Source organism: Staurois parvus, unplaced genomic scaffold (assembly GCF_062004578.1).
Source record: "Staurois parvus isolate SC_StPar_1 unplaced genomic scaffold, SC_StPar_1.0 ptg000025l, whole genome shotgun sequence".
Taxonomy (NCBI): domain Eukaryota; kingdom Metazoa; phylum Chordata; class Amphibia; order Anura; family Ranidae; genus Staurois; species Staurois parvus.
Window position 1 is genome coordinate 10,543,185 of NW_028317821.1, and position 19,949 is coordinate 10,563,133.

The following is a 19,949-nucleotide window of genomic DNA, read 5'->3' on the forward strand; positions in this document are numbered from 1 at the left end:
CTATGTGAGGAACCAGCCGTGAAGGATGCAACGTCTAGGGGGTGTGGGAAAAGTATAAAAGCTCCGTAAGACTTTCACATCAAAGATATTAAATGCTTAATAATTTGCCAACACAGTGCTCTGCAAAGTATGGTAGCGTGCTTCAATGCAGTTAACTATGGACACGCCCCTGTGCAGACATTCTAAGAATAGACACTCCCAGCAGAGAATCATCCTGTGCAGGACTCCCAGTACAGACAACTCCACTTGCACAGACCCCCAGTAAAAAAAACCCTCATAGCAGACATCCCAGTACAGATGCCACAAAATATAGACTCCCCTCAGTAAACACATTCCAATGCAGACCCCCCTCAGTAAGGACTAGAAATTCTGAATGAACCCTGTGCCCACTGCTCTGCACCCTTTCTAAAAAAACTTTCAACAGGGATTTTTAGTTCACATGTATTTCAATACATGTTTAAGCTGGCCAACTGCGTCAAAGTAATCCCTTTCTGGCCAGGCCCTACTCTACTCTGAAAAATAATAACGCTCTAGTGGATATAGGGCAGATAGGCACAAGCTTTAGAAGAGCTACAGGTGCACTTGTGGCTACTGACCTAGACTATGCAAAAAAGCCCACCTTGTATAGATTCTTCCCAATCACAGAACTCCTCCATTAGTATAGACCCCCAGTAACCACCACTACAAATACCCCTCAGTACTGATACTCCAGTAACCCCCCCTCCCCCAAAGTATAGACACTCCTCAGTAAAGACATCCTTGCACAGACCCTCCTCAGTAAGCACTCCTTCAGTACAGTCCCCTCTCAGTACACATCCACAATACAGATTTCCCAGTACAAAAAAGCCAAGTAGAGCCCCCCTCAGTTTAAACCTCCACAGTACACATCCACCCTGGGCAGTCCACTTAAGTACAGACCTTTCAATTGATATACCCAGTACAGACCCCACACTAAAGACTTCACTACAGACCCACCCAGTAAACGCACATTCACTATACTGATGATGCTCTGGTCAAAAAGGTCCTGCTGTCTGTCCTCCGTAAAGGGGTATACCTTCTTCCCCGTTTTACAGTCGAGACAGCGCACACAGACGAGACAGCAGTACAGAGTTCAAACTCTTCCAGCCCACTAGAAGGATCGACCTCACTATGCAGATGATGCTCTGGTGAAAAAGGTTCTGCTGTCTGTCCTCCGTAAAGGGGTATACCTTTTTCCCCGTTTTACAGTCGAGATAGTGCACGCAGACGGGACAGCAGTAGATTTCCAACTCTTCCAGCCCACTAGAAGAATCGGCCTCAAACGGAGATTGACCTATGTGAGGAACCAGCCGTGAAGGATGCAACGTCTAGGGGGTGAGGGAACAGTATAAAAGCTCCGTAAGACTTTCACATCAAAGATATTAAATGCTTAATAATTTGCCAACACAGTGCTCTGCAAAGTATGGTAGCATGCTTCAATGCAGTTAACTATGGACACGCCCCTGTGCAGACATTCTAAGAATAGACACTCCCAGCAGAGAATCATCCTGTGCAGGACTCCCAGTACAGACACCTCCACTTGCACAGACCCCCAGTAAAAAAAACCCTTATAGCAGACATCCCAGTACAGATGCCACAAAATATAGACTCCCCTCAGTAAACACATTCCAATGCAGACCCCCCTCAGCAAGGACTAGAAGTTCTGAATGAACCCTGTGCCCACTGCTCTGCACCCTTTCTAAAAAAAACGTTTAACCGGGATTTTTAGTTCACATGTATTTCAATACATGTTTAAGCTGGCCAACTGCGTCAAAGTAATCCCTTTCTGGCCAGGCCCTACTCTACTCTGAAAAATAATAATGCTCTAGTGGATATAGGGCAGATAGGCACAAGTTGTAAAAGAGCAACAGGTGCACTTCTGGCTACTGACCTAGACTATGCAAAAAAGGCCCACCTTGTATAGATTCTTCCCAATCACAGAACTCCTCCATTAGTATCGACCCCCAGTAACCACCACTACAAATACCCCTCAGTACTGATACTCCAGTAACCCCCCCTCCCCCAAAGTATAGACACTCCTCAGTAAAGACATCCTTGCACAGACCCTCCTCAGTAAGCACTCCTTCAGTACAGTCCCCTCTCAGTACACATCCACAATACAGATTTCCCAGTACAAAAAAGCCAAGTAGAGCCCCCCTCAGTTTAAACCTCCACAGTACACATCCACCCTGGGCAGTCCACTTCAGTACAGACCTTTCAATTGACATACCCAGTACAGACCCCACACTAAAGACTTTACTACAGACCCACCCAGTAAAGACAAGCCTCAGTAAACGCACATTCACTATACTGATGATGCTCTGGTCAAAAAGGTCCTGCTGTCTGTCCTCCGTAAAGGGGTATACCTTCTTCCCAGTTTTACAGTCGAGACAGCGCACACAGACGGGACAGCAGTACAGAGATCCAACTCTTCCAGCCCACTAGAAGGATCGACCTCACTATGCAGATGATCCTCTGGTGAAAAAGGTCCTGCTGTCTGTCCTCCGTAAAGGGGTATACCTTTTTCCCCGTTTTACAGTCGAGATAGTGCACGCAGACGGGACAGCAGTAGATTTCCAACTCTTCCAGCCCACTAGAAGAATCGGCCTCAAACGGAGATTGACCTATGTGAGGAACCAGCCGTGAAGGATGCAACGTCTAGGGGGTGAGGGAACAGTATAAAAGCTCCGTAAGACTTTCACATCAAAGATATTAAATGCTTAATAATTTGCCAACACAGTGCTCTGCAAAGTATGGTAGCATGCTTCAATGCAGTTAACTATGGACACGCCCCTGTGCAGACATTCTAAGAATAGACACTCCCAGCAGAGAATCATCCTGTGCAGGACTCCCAGTACAGACACCTCCACTTGCACAGACCCCCAGTAAAAAAAACCCTCATAGCAGACATCCCAGTACAGATGCCACAAAATATAGACTCCCCTCAGTAAACACATTCCAATGCAGACCCCCCTCAGCAAGGACTAGAAATTCTGAATGAACCCTGTGCCCACTGCTCTGCACCCTTTCTAAAAAAAACGTTCAACCGGGATTTTTAGTTCACATGTATTTCAATACATGTTTAAGCTGGCCAACTGCGTCAAAGTAATCCCTTTCTGGCCAGGCCCTACTCTACTCTGAAAAATAATAATGCTTTAGTGGATATAGGGCAGATAGGCACAAGCTGTAGAAGAGCTACAGGTGCACTTCTGGCTACTGACCTAGACTATGCAAAAAAGGCCCACCTTGTATAGATTCTTCCCAATCACAGAACTCCTCCATTAGTATAGACCCCCAGTAACCACCACTACAAATACCCCTCAGTACTGATACTCCAGTAACCCCCCTCCCCCAAAGTATAGACACTCCTCAGTAAAGACATCCTTGCACAGACCCTCCTCAGTAAGCACTCCTTCAGTACAATCCCCTCTCAGTACACATCCACAATACAGATTTCCCAGTACAAAAAAGCCAAGTAGAGCCCCCATCAGTTTAAACCTCCACAGTACACATCCACCCTGGGCAGTCCACTTCAGTACAGACCTTTCAATTGACATACCCAGTACAGACCCCACACTAAAGACTTCACTATAGACCCACCCAGTAAAGACAAGCCTCAGTAAACGCACATTCACTATACTGATGATGCTCTGGTCAAAAAGGTCCTGCTGTCTGTCCTCCGTAAAGGGGTATACCTTCTTCCCCGTTTTACAGTCGAGACAGCGCACACAGACGGGACAGCAGTACAGAGTTCCAACTCTTCCAGCCCACTAGAAGGATCGACCTCACTATGCAGATGATGCTCTGGTGAAAAAGGTTCTGCTGTCTGTCCTCCGTAAAGGGGTATACCTTTTTCCCCGTTTTACAGTCGAGATAGTGCACGCAGACGGGACAGCAGTAGATTTCCAACTCTTCCAGCCCACTAGAAGAATCGGCCTCAAACGGAGATTGACCTATGTGAGGAACCAGCCGTGATGGATGCAACGTCTAGGGGGTGTGGGAAAAGTATAAAAGCTCCGTAAGACTTTCACATCAAAGATATTAAATGCTTAATAATTTGCCAACACAGTGCTCTGCAAAGTATGGTAGCGTGCTTCAATGCAGTTAACTATGGACACGCCCCTGTGCAGACATTCTAAGAATAGACACTCCCAGCAGAGAATCATCCTGTGCAGGACTCCCAGTACAGACAACTCCACTTGCACAGACCCCCAGTAAAAAAAACCCTCATAGCAGACATCCCAGTACAGATGCCACAAAATATAGACTCCCCTCAGTAAACACATTCCAATGCAGACCCCCCTCAGTAAGGACTAGAAATTCTGAATGAACCCTGTGCCCACTGCTCTGCACCCTTTCTAAAAAAAACTTTTTAACAGGGATTTTTAGTTCACATGTATTTCAATACATGTTTAAGCTGGCCAACTGCGTCAAAGTAATCCCTTTCTGGCCAGGCCCTACTCTACTCTGAAAAATAATAATGCTCTAGTGGATATAGGGCAGATAGGCACAAGTTGTAAAAGAGCAACAGGTGCACTTCTGGCTACTGACCTAGACTATGCAAAAAAGGACCACCTTGTATAGGTTCTTCCCAATCACAGAACTCCTCCATTAGTATAGACCCCCAGTAACCACCACTACAAATACCCCTCAGTACTGATACTCCAGTAACCCCCCCTCCCCCAAAGTATAGACACTCTTCAGTAAAGACATCCTTGCACAGACCCTCCTCAGTAAGCACTCCTTCAGTACAATCCCCTCTCAGTACACATCCACAATACAGATTTCCCAGTACAAAAAAGCCAAGTAGAGCCCCCCTCAGTTTAAACCTCCACAGTACACATCCACCCTGGGCAGTCCACTTCAGTACAGACCTTTCAATTGACATACCCAGTACAGACCCCACACTAAAGACTTCACTACAGACCCACCCAGTAAAGACAAGCCTCAGTAAACGCACATTCACTATACTGATGATGCTCTGGTCAAAAAGGTCCTGCTGTCTGTCCTCCGTAAAGGGGTATACCTTCTTCCCCGTTTTACAGTCGAGACAGCGCACACAGACGGGACAGCAGTACAGAGTTCCAACTCTTCCAGCCCACTAGAAGGATCGACCTCACTATGCAGATGATGCTCTGGTGAAAAAGGTCCTGCTGTCTGTCCTCCGTAAAGAGGTATACCTTTTTCCCCGTTTTACAGTCGAGATAGTGCACGCAGACGGGACAGCAGTAGATTTCCAACTCTTCCAGCCCACTAGAAGAATCGGCCTCAAACGGAGATTGACCTATGTGAGGAACCAGCCGTGAAGGATGCAACGTCTAGGGGGTGTGGGAAAAGTATAAAAGCTCCGTAAGACTTTCACATCAAAGATATTAAATGCTTAATAATTTGCCAACACAGTGCTCTGCAAAGTATGGTAGCATGCTTCAATGCAGTTAACTATGGACACGCCCCTGTGCAGACATTCTAAGAATAGACACTCCCAGCAGAGAATCATCCTGTGCAGGACTCCCAGTACAGACACCTCCACTTGCACAGAACCCCAGTAAAAAAAACCCTCATAGCAGACATCCCAGTACAGATGCCACAAAATATAGACTCCCCTCAGTAAACACATTCCAATGCAGACCCCCCTCAGCAAGGACTAGAAATTCTGAATGAACCCTGTGCCCACTGCTCTGCACCCTTTCTAAAAAAAACGTTCAACCAGGATTTTTAGTTCACATGTATTTCAATACATGTTTAAGCTGGCCAACTGCGTCAAAGTAATCCCTTTCTGGCCAGGCCCTACTCTACTCTGAAAAATAATAATGCTTTAGTGGATATAGGGCAGATAGGCACAAGCTGTAGAAGAGCTACAGGTGCACTTCTGGCTACTGACCTAGACTATGCAAAAAAGGCCCACCTTGTATAGATTCTTCCCAATCACAGAACTCCTCCATTAGTATAGACCCCCAGTAACCACCACTACAAATACCCCTCAGTACCGATACTCCAGTAACCCCCCCTCCCCCAAAGTATAGACACTCCTCAGTAAAGACATCCTTGCACAGACCCTCCTCAGTAAGCACTCCTTCAGTACAGTCCCCTCTCAGTACACATCCACAATACAGATTTCCCAGTACAAAAAAGCCAAGTAGAGCCCCCCTCAGTTTAAACCTCCACAGTACACATCCACCCTGGGCAGTCCACTTCAGTACAGACCTTTCAATTGACATACCCAGTACAGACCCCACACTAAAGACTTCACTACAGACCCACCCAGTAAAGACAAGCCTCAGTAAACGCACATTCACTATACTGATGATGCTCTGGTCAAAAAGGTCCTGCTGTCTGTCCTCCGTAAAGGGGTATACCTTCTTCCCCGTTTTACAGTCGAGACAGCGCACACAGACGGGACAGCAGTACAGAGTTCCAACTCTTCCAGCCCACTAGAAGGATCGACCTCACTATGCAGATGATGCTCTGGTGAAAAAGGTCCTGCTGTCTGTCCTCCGTAAAGGGGTATACCTTTTTCCCCGTTTTACAGTCGAGATAGTGCACGCAGACGGGACAGCAGTAGATTTCCAACTCTTCCAGCCCATTAGAAGAATCGGCCTCAAACGGAGATTGACCTATGTGAGGAACCAGCCGTGAAGGATGCAACGTCTAGGGGGTGAGGGAACAGTATAAAAGCTCCGTAAGACTTTCACATCAAAGATATTAAATGCTTAATAATTTGCCAACACAGTGCTCTGCAAAGTATGGTAGCGTGCTTCAATGCAGTTAACTATGGACACGCCCCTGTGCAGACATTCTAAGAATAGACACTCCCAGCAGAGAATCATCCTGTGCAGGACTCCCAGTACAGACACCTCCACTTGCACAGACCCCCAGTAAAAAAAAACCCTCATAGCAGACATCCCAGTACAGATGCCACAAAATATAGACTCCCCTCAGTAAACACATTCCAATGCAGACCCCCCTCAGTAAGGACTAGAAATTCTGAATGAACCCTGTGCCCACTGCTCTGCACCCTTTCTAAAAAAAACTTTTTAACAGGGATTTTTAGTTCACGTGTATTTCAATACATGTTTAAGCTGGCCAACTGCGTCAAAGTAATCCCTTTCTGGCCAGGCCCTACTCTACTCTGAAAAATAATAATGCTCTAGTGGATATAGGGCAGATAGGCACAAGCTGTAGAAGAGCTACAGGTGCACTTCTGGCTACTGACCTAGACTATGCAAAAAAGGCCCACCTTGTATAGATTCTTCCCAATCACAGAACTCCTCCATTAGTATAGACCCCCAGTAACCACCACTACAAATACCCCTCAGTACCGATACTCCAGTAACCCCCCCTCCCCCAAAGTATAGACACTCCTCAGTAAAGACATCCTTGCACAGACCCTCCTCAGTAAGCACTCCTTCAGTACAGTCCCCTCTCAGTACACATCCACAATACAGATTTCCCAGTACAAAAAAGCCAAGTAGAGCCCCCCTCAGTTTAAACCTCCACAGTACACATCCACCCTGGGCAGTCCACTTCAGTACAGACCTTTCAATTGACATACCCAGTACAGACCCCACACTAAAGACTTCACTACAGACCCACCCAGTAAAGACAAGCCTCAGTAAACGCACATTCACTATACTGATGATGCTCTGGTCAAAAAGGTCCTGCTGTCTGTCCTCCGTAAAGGGGTATACCTTCTTCCCCGTTTTACAGTCGAGACAGCGCACACAGACGGGACAGCAGTACAGAGTTCCAACTCTTCCAGCCCACTAGAAGGATCGACCTCACTATGCAGATGATGCTCTGGTGAAAAAGGTCCTGCTGTCTGTCCTCCGTAAAGGGGTATACCTTTTTCCCCGTTTTACAGTCGAGATAGTGCACGCAGATGGGACAGCAGTAGATTTCCAACTCTTCCAGCCCACTAGAAGAATCGGCCTCAAACGGAGATTGACCTATGTGAGGAACCAGCCGTGAAGGATGCAACGTCTAGGGGGTGAGGGAACAGTATAAAAGCTCCGTAAGACTTTCACATCAAAGATATTAAATGCTTAATAATTTGCCAACACAGTGCTCTGCAAAGTATGGTAGCGTGCTTCAATGCAGTTAACTATGGACACGCCCCTGTGCAGACATTCTAAGAATAGACACTCCCAGCAGAGAATCATCCTGTGCAGGACTCCCAGTACAGACACCTCCACTTGCACAGACCCCCAGTAAAAAAAAACCCTCATAGCAGACATCCCAGTACAGATGCCACAAAATATAGACTCCCCTCAGTAAACACATTCCAATGCAGACCCCCCTCAGTAAGGACTAGAAATTCTGAATGAACCCTGTGCCCACTGCTCTGCACCCTTTCTAAAAAAAACTTTTTAACAGGGATTTTTAGTTCACGTGTATTTCAATACATGTTTAAGCTGGCCAACTGCGTCAAAGTAATCCCTTTCTGGCCAGGCCCTACTCTACTCTGAAAAATAATAATGCTTTAGTGGATATTGGGCAGATAGGCACAAGCTGTAGAAGAGCTACAGGTGCACTTCTGGCTACTGACCTAGACTATGCAAAAAAGGCCCACCTTGTATAGATTCTTCCCAATCACAGAACTCCTCCATTAGTATAGACCCCCAGTAACCACCACTACAAATACCCCTCAGTACTGATACTCCAGTAACCCCCCTCCCCCAAAGTATAGACACTCCTCAGTAAAGACACCCTTGCACAGACCCTCCTCAGTAAGCACTCCTTCAGTACAATCCCCTCTCAGTACACATCCACAATACAGATTTCCCAGTACAAAAAAGCCAAGTAGAGCCCCCCTCAGTTTAAACCTCCACAGTACACATCCACCCTGGGCAGTCCACTTCAGTACAGACCTTTCAATTGACATACCCAGTACAGACCCCACACTAAAGACTTCACTACAGACCCACCCAGTAAAGACAAGCCTCAGTAAACGCACATTCACTATACTGATGATGCTCTGGTCAAAAAGGTCCTGCTGTCTGTCCTCCGTAAAGGGGTATACCTTCTTCCCCGTTTTACAGTCGAGACAGCGCACACAGACGGGACAGCAGTACAGAGTTCCAACTCTTCCAGCCCACTAGAAGGATCGACCTCACTATGCAGATGATCCTCTGGTGAAAAAGGTCCTGCTGTCTGTCCTCCGTAAAGGGGTATACCTTTTTCCCCGTTTTACAGTCGAGATAGTGCACGCAGACGGGACAGCAGTAGATTTCCAACTCTTCCAGCCCACTAGAAGAATCGGCCTCAAACGGAGATTGACCTATGTGAGGAACCAGCCGTGAAGGATGCAACGTCTAGGGGGTGAGGGAACAGTATAAAAGCTCCGTAAGACTTTCACATCAAAGATATTAAATGCTAAATAATTTGCCAACACAGTGCTCTGCAAAGTATGGTAGCATGCTTCAATGCAGTTAACTATGGACACGCCCCTGTGCAGACATTCTAAGAATAGACACTCCCAGCAGAGAATCATCCTGTGCAGGACTCCCAGTACAGACACCTCCACTTGCACAGACCCCCAGTAAAAAAAACCCTCATAGCAGACATCCCAGTACAGATGCCACAAAATATAGACTCCCCTCAGTAAACACATTCCAATGCAGACCCCCCTCAGCAAGGACTAGAAATTCTGAATGAACCCTGTGCCCACTGCTCTGCACCCTTTCTAAAAAAATTTTAAACAGGGATTTTTAGTTCACGTGTATTTCAATACATGTTTAAGCTGGCCAACTGCGTCAAAGTAATCCCTTTCTGGCCAGGCCCTACTCTACTCTGAAAAATAATAATGCTCTAGTGGATATAGGGCAGATAGGCACAAGCTGTAGAAGAGCTACAGGTGCACTTCTGGCTACTGACCTAGACTATGCAAAAAAGGCCCACCTTGTATAGATTCTTCCCAATCACAGAACTCCTCCATTACTATAGACCCCCAGTAACCACCACTACAAATACCCCTCAGTACTGATACTCCAGTAACCCCCCCTCCCCCAAAGTATAGACACTACTCAGTAAAGACATCCTTGCACAGACCCTCCTCAGTAAGCACTCCTTCAGTACAGTCCCCTCTCAGTACACATCCACAATACAGATTTCCCAGTACAAAAAAGCCAAGTAGAGCCCCCCTCAGTTTAAACCTCCACAGTACACATCCACCCTGGGCAGTCCACTTCAGTACAGACCTTTCAATTGACATACCCAGTACAGACCCCACACTAAAGACTTCACTACAGACCCACCCAGTAAAGACAAGCCTCAGTAAACGCACATTCACTATACTGATGATGCTCTGGTCAAAAAGGTCCTGCTGTCTGTCCTCCGTAAAGGGGTATACCTTCTTCCCCGTTTTACAGTCGAGACAGCGCACACAGACGGGACAGCAGTACAGAGTTCCAACTCTTCCAGCCCACTAGAAGGATCGACCTCACTATGCAGATGATCCTCTGGTGAAAAAGGTCCTGCTGTCTGTCCTCCGTAAAGGGGTATACCTTTTTCCCCGTTTTACAGTCGAGATAGTGCACGCAGACGGGACAGCAGTAGATTTCCAACTCTTCCAGCCCACTAGAAGAATCGGCCTCAAACGGAGATTGACCTATGTGAGGAACCAGCCGTGAAGGATGCAACGTCTAGGGGGTGAGGGAACAGTATAAAAGCTCCGTAAGACTTTCACATCAAAGATATTAAATGCTTAATAATTTGCCAACACAGTGCTCTGCAAAGTATGGTAGCGTGCTTCAATGCAGTTAACTATGGACACGCCCCTGTGCAGACATTCTAAGAATAGACACTCCCAGCAGAGAATCATCCTGTGCAGGACTCCCAGTACAGACACCTCCACTTGCACAGACCCCCAGTAAAAAAAAACCCTCATAGCAGACATCCCAGTACAGATGCCACAAAATATAGACTCCCCTCAGTAAACACATTCCAATGCAGACCCCCCTCAGTAAGGACTAGAAATTCTGAATGAACCCTGTGCCCACTGCTCTGCACCCTTTCTAAAAAAAACTTTTTAACAGGGATTTTTAGTTCACATGTATTTCAATACATGTTTAAGCTGGCCAACTGCGTCAAAGTAATCCCTTTCTGGCCAGGCCCTACTCTACTCTGAAAAATAATAATGCTTTAGTGGATATAGGGCAGATAGGCACAAGCTGTAGAAGAGCTACAGGTGCACTTCTGGCTACTGACCTAGACTATGCAAAAAAGGCCCACCTTGTATAGATTCTTCCCAATCACAGAACTCCTCCATTAGTATAGACCCCCAGTAACCACCACTACAAATACCCCTCAGTACTGATACTCCAGTAACCCCCCTCCCCCAAAGTATAGACACTCCTCAGTAAAGACATCCTTGCACAGACCCTCCTCAGTAAGCACTCCTTCAGTACAATCCCCTCTCAGTACACATCCACAATACAGATTTCCCAGTACAAAAAAGCCAAGTAGAGCCCCCCTCAGTTTAAACCTCCACAGTACACATCCACTCTGGGCAGTCCACTTCAGTACAGACCTTTCAATTGACATACCCAGTACAGACCCCACACTAAAGACTTCACTACAGACCCACCCAGTAAAGACAAGCCTCAGTAAACGCACATTCACTATACTGATGATGCTCTGGTCAAAAAGGTCCTGCTGTCTGTCCTCCGTAAAGGGGTATACCTTCTTCCCCGTTTTACAGTCGAGACAGCGCACACAGACGGGACAGCAGTACAGAGTTCCAACTCTTCCAGCCCACTAGAAGGATCGACCTCACTATGCAGATGATGCTCTGGTGAAAAAGGTTCTGCTGTCTGTCCTCCGTAAAGGGGTATACCTTTTTCCCCGTTTTACAGTCGAGATAGTGCACGCAGACGGGACAGCAGTAGATTTCCAACTCTTCCAGCCCACTAGAAGAATCGGCCTCAAACGGAGATTGACCTATGTGAGGAACCAGCCGTGAAGGATGCAACGTCTAGGGGGTGAGGGAACAGTATAAAAGCTCCGTAAGACTTTCACATCAAAGATATTAAATGCTTAATAATTTGCCAGCACAGTGCTCTGCAAAGTATGGTAGCGTGCTTCAATGCAGTTAACTATGGACACGCCCCTGTGCAGACATTCTAAGAATAGACACTCCCAGCAGAGAATCATCCTGTGCAGGACTCCCAGTACAGACACCTCCACTTGCACAGACCCCCAGTAAAAAAAACCCTCATAGCAGACATCCCAGTACAGATGCCACAAAATATAGACTCCCCTCAGTAAACACATTCCAATGCAGACCCCCCTCAGCAAGGACTAGAAATTCTGAATGAACCCTGTGCCCACTGCTCTGCACCCTTTCTAAAAAAAACGTTCAACCGGGATTTTTAGTTCACATGTATTTCAATACATGTTTAAGCTGGCCAACTGCGTCAAAGTAATCCCTTTCTGGCCAGGCCCTACTCTACTCTGAAAAATAATAATGCTCTAGTGGATATAGGGCAGATAGGCACAAGCTGTAGAAGAGCTACAGGTGCACTTCTGGCTACTGACCTAGACTATGCAAAAAAGGCCCACCTTGTATAGATTCTTCCCAATCACAGAACTCCTCCATTAGTATAGACCCCCAGTAACCACCACTACAAATACCCCTCAGTACTGATACTCCAGTAACCCCCCCTCCCCCAAAGTATAGACACTCCTCAGTAAGCACTCCTTCAGTACAGTCCCCTCTCAGTACACATCCACAATACAGATTTCCCAGTACAAAAAAGCCAAGTAGAGCCCCCTCAGTTTAAACCTCCACAGTACACATCCACCCTGGGCAGTCCACTTCAGTACAGACCTTTCAATTGACATACCCAGTACAGACCCCACACTAAAGACTTCACTACAGACCCACCCAGTAAAGACAAGCCTCAGTAAACGCACATTCACTATACTGATGATGCTCTGGTCAAAAAGGTCCTGCTGTCTGTCCTCCGTAAAGGGGTATACCTTCTTCCCCGTTTTACAGTCGAGACAGCGCACACAGACGGGACAGCAGTACAGAGTTCCAACTCTTCCAGCCCACTAGAAGGATCGACCTCACTATGCAGATGATGCTCTGGTGAAAAAGGTTCTGCTGTCTGTCCTCCGTAAAGGGGTATACCTTTTTCCCCGTTTTACAGTCGAGATAGTGCACGCAGACGGGACAGCAGTAGATTTCCAACTCTTCCAGCCCACTAGAAGAATCGGCCTCAAACGGAGATTGACCTATGTGAGGAACCAGCCGTGAAGGATGCAACGTCTAGGGGGTGAGGGAACAGTATAAAAGCTCCGTAAGACTTTCACATCAAAGATATTAAATGCTTAATAATTTGCCAACACAGTGCTCTGCAACGTATGGTAGCGTGCTTCAATGCAGTTAACTATGGACACGCCCCTGTGCAGACATTCTAAGAATAGACACTCCCAGCAGAGAATCATCCTGTGCAGGACTCCCAGTACAGACACCTCCACTTGCACAGACCCCCAGTAAAAAAAAAACCCTCATAGCAGACATCCCAGTACAGATGCCACAAAATATAGACTCCCCTCAGTAAACACATTCCAATGCAGACCCCCCTCAGCAAGGACTAGAAATTCTGAATGAACCCTGTGCCCACTGCTCTGCACCCTTTCTAAAAAAATTTTAAACAGGGATTTTTAGTTCACGTGTATTTCAATACATGTTTAAGCTGGCCAACTGCGTCAAAGTAATCCCTTTCTGGCCAGGCCCTACTCTACTCTGAAAAATAATAATGCTCTAGTGGATATAGGGCAGATAGGCACAAGCTGTAGAAGAGCTACAGGTGCACTTCTGGCTACTGACCTAGACTATGCAAAAAAGGCCCACCTTCTATAGATTCTTCCCAATCACAGAACTCCTCCATTAGTATAGACCCCCAGTAACCACCACTACAAATACCCCTCAGTACTGATACTCCAGTAACCCCCCCTCCCCCAAAGTATAGACACTCCTCAGTAAAGACATCCTTGCACAGACCCTCCTCAGTAAGCACTCCTTCAGTACAGTCCCCTCTCAGTACACATCCACAATACAGATTTCCCAGTACAAAAAAGCCAAGTAGAGCCCCCCTCAGTTTAAACCTCCACAGTACACATCCACCCTGGGCAGTCCACTTCAGTACAGACCTTTCAATTGACATACCCAGTACAGACCCCACACTAAAGACTTCACTACAGACCCACCCAGTAAAGACAAGCCTCAGTAAACGCACATTCACTATACTGATGATGCTCTGGTCAAAAAGGTCCTGCTGTCTGTCCTCCGTAAAGGGGTATACCTTCTTCCCCGTTTTACAGTCGAGACAGCGCACACAGACGGGACAGCAGTACAGAGTTCCAACTCTTCCAGCCCACTAGAAGGATCGACCTCACTATGCAGATGATGCTCTGGTGAAAAAGGTCCTGCTGTCTGTCCTCCGTAAAGGGGTATACCTTTTTCCCCGTTTTACAGTCGAGATAGTGCACGCAGACGGGACAGCAGTAGATTTCCAACTCTTCCAGCCCACTAGAAGAATCGGCCTCAAACGGAGATTGACCTATGTGAGGAACCAGCCGTGAAGGATGCAACGTCTAGGGGGTGAGGGAACAGTATAAAAGCTCCGTAAGACTTTCACATCAAAGATATTAAATGCTTAATAATTTGCCAACACAGTGCTCTGCAAAGTATGGTAGCGTGCTTCAATGCAGTTAACTATGGACACGCCCCTGTGCAGACATTCTAAGAATAGACACTCCCAGCAGAGAATCATCCTGTGCAGGACTCCCAGTACAGACACCTCCACTTGCACAGACCCCCAGTAAAAAAAACCCTCATAGCAGACATCCCAGTACAGATGCCACAAAATATAGACTCCCCTCAGTAAACACATTCCAATGCAGACCCCCCTCAGCAAGGACTAGAAATTCTGAATGAACCCTGTGCCCACTGCTCTGCACCCTTTCTAAAAAAAACGTTCAACCGGGATTTTTAGTTCACATGTATTTCAATACATGTTTAAGCTGGCCAACTGCGTCAAAGTAATCCCTTTCTGGCCAGGCCCTACTCTACTCTGAAAAATAATAATGCTCTAGTGGATATAGGGCAGATAGGCACAAGCTGTAGAAGAGCTACAGGTGCACTTCTGGCTACTGACCTAGACTATGCAAAAAAGGCCCACCTTGTATAGATTCTTCCCAATCACAGAACTCCTCCATTAGTATAGACCCCCAGTAACCACCACTACAAATACCCCTCAGTACTGATACTCCAGTAACCCCCCCTCCCCCAAAGTATAGACACTCCTCAGTAAAGACATCCTTGCACAGACCCTCCTCAGTAAGCACTCCTTCAGTACAGTCCCCTCTCAGTACACATCCACAATACAGATTTCCCAGTACAAAAAAGCCAAGTAGAGCCCCCCTCAGTTTAAACCTCCACAGTACACATCCACCCTGGGCAGTCCACTTCAGTACAGACCTTTCAATTGACATACCCAGTACAGACCCCACACTAAAGACTTCACTACAGACCCACCCAGTAAAGACAAGCCTCAGTAAACGCACATTCACTATACTGATGATGCTCTGGTCAAAAAGGTCCTGCTGTCTGTCCTCCGTAAAGGTGTATACCTTCTTCCCCGTTTTACAGTCGAGACAGCGCACACAGACGGGACAGCAGTACAGAGTTCCAACTCTTCCAGCCCACTAGAAGGATCGACCTCACTATGCAGATGATGCTCTGGTGAAAAAGGTTCTGCTGTCTGTCCTCCGTAAAGGGGTATACCTTTTTCCCCGTTTTACAGTCGAGATAGTGCACGCAGACGGGACAGCAGTAGATTTCCAACTCTTCCAGCCCACTAGAAGAATCGGCCTCAAACGGAGATTGACCTATGTGAGGAACCAGCCGTGAAGGATGCAACGTCTAGGGGGTGAGGGAACAGTATAAAAGCTCCGTAAGACTTTCACATCAAAGATATTAAATGCTTAATAATTTGCCAACACAGTGCTCTGCAAAGTATGGTAGCGTGCTTCAATGCAGTTAACTATGGACACGCCCCTGTGCAGACATTCTAAGAATAGACACTCCCAGCAGAGAATCATCCTGTGCAGGACTCCCAGTACAGACACCTCCACTTGCACAGACCCCCAGTAAAAAAAAAACCCTCATAGCAGACATCCCAGTACAGATGCCACAAAATATAGACTCCCCTCAGTAAACACATTCCAATGCAGACCCCCCTCAGCAAGGACTAGAAATTCTGAATGAACCCTGTGCCCACTGCTCTGCACCCTTTCTAAAAAAATTTTAAACAGGGATTTTTAGTTCACGTGTATTTCAATACATGTTTAAGCTGGCCAACTGCGTCAAAGTAATCCCTTTCTGGCCAGGCCCTACTCTACTCTGAAAAATAATAATGCTCTAGTGGATATAGGGCAGATAGGCACAAGCTGTAGAAGAGCTACAGGTGCACTTCTGGCTACTGACCTAGACTATGCAAAAAAGGCCCACCTTCTATAGATTCTTCCCAATCACAGAACTCCTCCATTAGTATAGACCCCCAGTAACCACCACTACAAATACCCCTCAGTACTGATACTCCAGTAACCCCCCCTCCCCCAAAGTATAGACACTCCTCAGTAAAGACATCCTTGCACAGACCCTCCTCAGTAAGCACTCCTTCAGTACAGTCCCCTCTCAGTACACATCCACAATACAGATTTCCCAGTACAAAAAAGCTAAGTAGAGCCCCCCTCAGTTTAAACCTCCACAGTACACATCCACCCTGGGCAGTCCACTTCAGTACAGACCTTTCAATTGACATACCCAGTACAGACCCCACACTAAAGACTTCACTACAGACCCACCCAGTAAAGACAAGCCTCAGTAAACGCACATTCACTATACTGATGATGCTCTGGTCAAAAAGGTCCTGCTGTCTGTCCTCCGTAAAGGGGTATACCTTCTTCCCCGTTTTACAGTCGAGACAGCGCACACAGACGGGACAGCAGTACAGAGTTCCAACTCTTCCAGCCCACTAGAAGGATCGACCTCACTATGCAGATGATGCTCTGGTGAAAAAGGTCCTGCTGTCTGTCCTCCGTAAAAGGGGAAAACCTTTTTCCCCGTTTTACAGTCGAGATAGTGCACGCAGACGGGACAGCAGTAGATTTCCAACTCTTCCAGCCCACTAGAAGAATCGGCCTCAAACGGAGATTGACCTATGTGAGGAACCAGCCGTGAAGGATGCAACGTCTAGGGGGTGAGGGAACAGTATAAAAGCTCCGTAAGACTTTCACATCAAAGATATTAAATGCTTAATAATTTGCCAACACAGTGCTCTGCAAAGTATGGTAGCGTGCTTCAATGCAGTTAACTATGGACACGCCCCTGTGCAGACATTCTAAGAATAGACACTCCCAGCAGAGAATCATCCTGTGCAGGACTCCCAGTACAGACACCTCCACTTGCACAGACCCCCAGTAAAAAAAAACCCTCATAGCAGACATCCCAGTACAGATGCCACAAAATATAGACTCCCCTCAGTAAACACATTCCAATGCAGACCCCCCTCAGTAAGGACTAGAAATTCTGAATGAACCCTGTGCCCACTGCTCTGCACCCTTTCTAAAAAAAACTTTTTAACAGGGATTTTTAGTTCACATGTATTTCAATACATGTTTAAGCTGGCCAACTGCGTCAAAGTAATCCCTTTCTGGCCAGGCCCTACTCTACTCTGAAAAATAATAATGCTCTAGTGGATATAGGGCAGATAGGCACAAGCTGTAGAAGAGCTACAGGTGCACTTCTGGCTACTGACCTAGACTATGCAAAAAAGGCCCACCTTGTATAGATTCTTCCCAATCACAGAACTCCTCCATTAGTATAGACCCCCAGTAACCACCACTACAAATACCCCTCAGTACTGATACTCCAGTAACCCCCCCTCCCCCAAAGTATAGACACTCCTCAGTAAAGACATCCTTGCACAGACCCTCCTCAGTAAGCACTCCTTCAGTACAATCCCCTCTCAGTACACATCCACAATACAGATTTCCCAGTACAAAAAAGTTGTGTATTAGCCCCCCTCAGTTTAAACCTCCACAGTACACATCCACCCTGGGCAGTCCACTTCAGTACAGACCTTTCAATTGACATACCCAGTACAGACCCCACACTAAAGACTTCACTACAGACCCACCCAGTAAAGACAAGCCTCAGTAAACGCACATTCACTATACTGATGATGCTCTGGTCAAAAAGGTCCTGCTGTCTGTCCTCCGTAAAGGGGTATACCTTCTTCCCCGTTTTACAGTCGAGACAGCGCACACAGACGGGACAGCAGTACAGAGTTCCAACTCTTCCAGCCCACTAGAAGGATCGACCTCACTATGCAGATGATCCTCTGGTGAAAAAGGTCCTGCTGTCTGTCCTCCGTAAAGGGGTATACCTTTTTCCCCGTTTTACAGTCGAGATAGTGCACGCAGACGGGACAGCAGTAGATTTCCAACTCTTCCAGCCCACTAGAAGAATCGGCCTCAAACGGAGATTGACCTATGTGAGGAACCAGCCGTGAAGGATGCAACGTCTAGGGGGTGAGGGAACAGTATAAAAGCTCCGTAAGACTTTCACATCAAAGATATTAAATGCTTAATAATTTGCCAACACAGTGCTCTGCAAAGTATGGTAGCATGCTTCAATGCAGTTAACTATGGACACGCCCCTGTGCAGACATTCTAAGAATAGACACTCCCAGCAGAGAATCATCCTGTGCAGGACTCCCAGTACAGACACCTCCACTTGCACAGACCCCCAGTAAAAAAAACCCTCATAGCAGACATCCCAGTACAGATGCCACAAAATATAGACTCCCCTCAGTAAACACATTCCAATGCAGACCCCCCTCAGCAAGGACTAGAAATTCTGAATGAACCCTGTGCCCACTGCTCTGCACCCTTTCTAAAAAAAACGTTCAACCGGGATTTTTAGTTCACATGTATTTCAATACATGTTTAAGCTGGCCAACTGCGTCAAAGTAATCCCTTTCTGGCCAGGCCCTACTCTACTCTGAAAAATAATAATGCTCTAGTGGATATAGGGCAGATAGGCACAAGCTGTAGAAGAGCTACAGGTGCACTTCTGGCTACTGACCTAGACTATGCAAAAAAGGCCCACCTTGTATAGATTCTTCCCAATCACAGAACTCCTCCATTAGTATAGACCCCCAGTAACCACCACTACAAATACCCCTCAGTACTGATACTCCAGTAACCCCCCCTCCCCCAAAGTATAGACACTCCTCAGTAAAGACATCCTTGCACAGACCCTCCTCAGTAAGCACTCCTTCAGTACAATCCCCTCTCAGTACACATCCACAATACAGGTTTCCCAGTACAAAAAAGCCAAGTAGAGCCCCCCTCAGTTTAAACCTCCACAGTACACATCCACCCTGGGCAGTCCACTTCAGTACAGACCTTTCAATTGACATACCCAGTACAGACCCCACACTAAAGACTTCACTACAGACCCACCCAGTAAAGACAAGCCTCAGTAAACGCACATTCACTATACTGATGATGCTCTGGTCAAAAAGGTCCTGCTGTCTGTCCTCCGTAAAGGGGTATACCTTCTTCCCAGTTTTACAGTCGAGACAGCGCACACAGACGGGACAGCAGTACAGAGATCCAACTCTTCCAGCCCACTAGAAGGATCGACCTCACTATGCAGATGATCCTCTGGTGAAAAAGGTCCTGCTGTCTGTCCTCCGTAAAGGGGTATACCTTTTTCCCCGTTTTACAGTCGAGATAGTGCACGCAGACGGGACAGCAGTAGATTTCCAACTCTTCCAGCCCACTAGAAGAATCGGCCTCAAACGGAGATTGACCTATGTGAGGAACCAGCCGTGAAGGATGCAACGTCTAGG